Source organism: Tupaia chinensis, unplaced genomic scaffold (assembly GCF_000334495.1).
Source record: "Tupaia chinensis unplaced genomic scaffold, TupChi_1.0 Scaffold000634_1, whole genome shotgun sequence".
NCBI lineage: Eukaryota > Metazoa > Chordata > Mammalia > Scandentia > Tupaiidae > Tupaia > Tupaia belangeri.
Window position 1 is genome coordinate 3,711,501 of NW_006160154.1, and position 2,829 is coordinate 3,714,329.

The window sequence follows — 2,829 nt, forward strand, 5'->3', positions numbered from 1 at the left end:
CGCTTGCCCTCTTGCCCTCCCTCCCTCCCTCCATCTTTCTCTGTCTGTCTCTCTCTGGGGAGTGCACATGCCCTCTAACAAATTTAAAAAATAACAATGTTAAATAAAATAATTATTTTTAAAAAAAGAATATAATTCTTAAAAATAAACAAACAAACAACAACAAAAAAAGCCCCTAGAAATCCAGTAAGCATCCTGGCCTTATTCCTGACTTTTACGTTAATGTTTCTCATAGGATTAATGGATGCATTGAGAAAGTTTCTAAGTAGGACGTGTAGACTATTTGTACGAATCTAAACAAACCCTCAGACATATAAAATAAAAGACCAGCTTTAAAACAATGTCCTTCTCCAGTAAGACATTTGTGGGTACAGATATGGTTTGCTGCCTGTTGGTAGTGTCCTGTACAGTATTCTCAACTCACCTACTGTGTGGCATATATCATGTTGGGAAAAATCTCTTTACAAACTAAATGATGTATAAACACTGAATGAATAAATAATAATAATAATAATAATAAAACAATGTCCCTCTCCATATGTAGCTATGCTTCTTCTAGAGACCTCTTGAAACAACTGATTCAAAGGAGACCACTGAACAAGAATGGGAACATAATCTCAATAAAGACATAAATCTTTACACTTTCTCAAAATGAACTAGGATACGAACAGTGTACTTAACACTATCTTTCCTTTAAATTAAAAATAATTTATGAGTGATTGATTCAGAATGTAGGTGTCACTATTATTTCATCTCAGTATACTAAGTGATTACAAAGAAGAAACCTGGACGGTAGGAAGTTTGAATTCTCTTCTAAAAAGAGTCATGGGCAAACTACAATTAGAAGACTCACATAAAGAAAGGTAGGAGGCAAACAACTAACAGGCTGAAATCCTGACAGGGAAGCGAAATGGAAGAGAGGGACTGTGATGTGACCATGCTCCACTGGTGGGGTGTGCTCTCCCTCTCTCTCTCTCTCTCTCCCTCTCTTCCTCTCCCTCTCTCCCTCTCTCTCTCTCTCCCCGACCCTCTCTGATAAGGGCATGTGCCCTATGGCAATTAAAAATAAAAAATAAAAGCATGTGAGGGCCAGCAGGTGGCATGGAGGTTAAGGGAGCTGGATCCCAAATGGCCAACTGCATGGTTTGAGTCCCAGACATGACAGTTTGAAAAACACACCTTACCATGTACATGCATGCCCCAAATCCTGAGTTAAGAAGGGAGGAGATGGGATTACAGAGTGCCCATTCCCTCTTGGAGGAGACTTTCACTTTCCTTCTCTTTCTCTCTCTCTGGCAAGTGCATGTGCCCTATAAGAAAAACTAAGAGAAAAAAGCAAGCTATTAATGTTTATTTTGCATATTTTAGCATATTATAGTTTACAGAACACTTCCAGATTGGCTCTTCCAGCTGACTGAGCTAGCAGAACACAGACCCAGATCTGATAGTAGCCATCACACCACACAGGCAAGGGAGCCTACCTAAATGAGAAAATCCCAGAGAAAAATTGTTAAGAACTGGAGAGAAACATCTCTTAACGGTATTGTCAGAGCCCTAGGTCCAACTTACCTGAAATTAGATACACATCCACACCTTTTCTTTTTTTTTTCTTTTTGGAGAGGTTTTTGCTATAGGGCACGTGCGCTCGCCAGACAGAGAGAGACAGAGAGACAGAAAGTGAGAAATCACCCCCCCAGGGGGGCTGGCCATGCTGCAATCCCTTCTCCTCCGTTCTCCTCTCGGGATCTTGGGCATGCATGCACACACGCCTGGTGTGAGTTTTAAGCCACCGGGTCCGGGACGCGAACAAAAACTAAGAGAAAAAAGCAAGCTATTAATGTTTATTTTGCATATTTTAGCATATTATAGTTTACAGAACACTTCCAGATTGGCTCTTCCAGCTGACTGAGCTAGCAGAACACAGACCCAGATCTGATAGTAGCCATCACACCACACAGGCAAGGGAGCCTACCTAAATGAGAAAATCCCAGAGAAAAATTGTTAAGAACTGGAGAGAAACATCTCTTAACGGTATTGTCAGAGCCCTAGGTCCAACTTACCTGAAATTAGATACACATCCACACCTTTTCTTTTTTTTTTCTTTTTGGAGAGGTTTTTGCTATAGGGCACGTGCGCTCGCCAGACAGAGAGAGACAGAGAGACAGAAAGTGAGAAATCACCCCCCCAGGGGGGCTGGCCATGCTGCAATCCCTTCTCCTCCGTTCTCCTCTCGGGATCTTGGGCATGCATGCACACACGCCTGGTGTGAGTTTTAAGCCACCGGGTCCGGGACGCGAACCGCGGTCGACTACATGGGAGTCCAGTGCATAGCCATTACGCTAACTGCTGGTCCCCATCCAGACCTTTTCTGCTTAGGTCAACATAAGTTGGGTATCTATCACTTACAACTGTGCATCCTGGGTACTCTAAGAGTCAGTCACACTGCTAAGTGCACTAGCCAGTACTCTGTCCACCCTGTCCAGTGTCCTCACAGGAACGCTGGTGTAACGGAAAAAGCCTGAGGTTGGTTTTGAATCCCAACATAATCACTTACTACCTAAATGATTTAGACAAAGCACAATCGACATAAGCCTCAATATGAGCCCCAAATATGTATATAATGTATCGGAATGTTTTCAGAATTAAATTAGACATCCTTTCCCGAAGCAACTACAATAGATAAGTGTCTGACACCTAGAACTCAAATAAATGCTGACAATACACCTATTCTCTATTCTGACAGGGTACTCAATGAGATAAGAAACATAAAGCATCTGTTACAATTTTGAAGCAATGTAAGGTACCTGATAAATGTTCTTTAGGTCATTT

The 2,829-nt window shown here is 41.9% G+C and overlaps 1 protein-coding gene across 1 annotated transcript in view; it reads right to left on the minus strand.

Moving 5' to 3' along the window:
- The window catches only part of MIPEP (mitochondrial intermediate peptidase), a 187,687-nt gene that overhangs the window by 81,843 nt on the left and 103,015 nt on the right, over positions 1-2,829 (minus strand). The window lies entirely within an intron of this gene.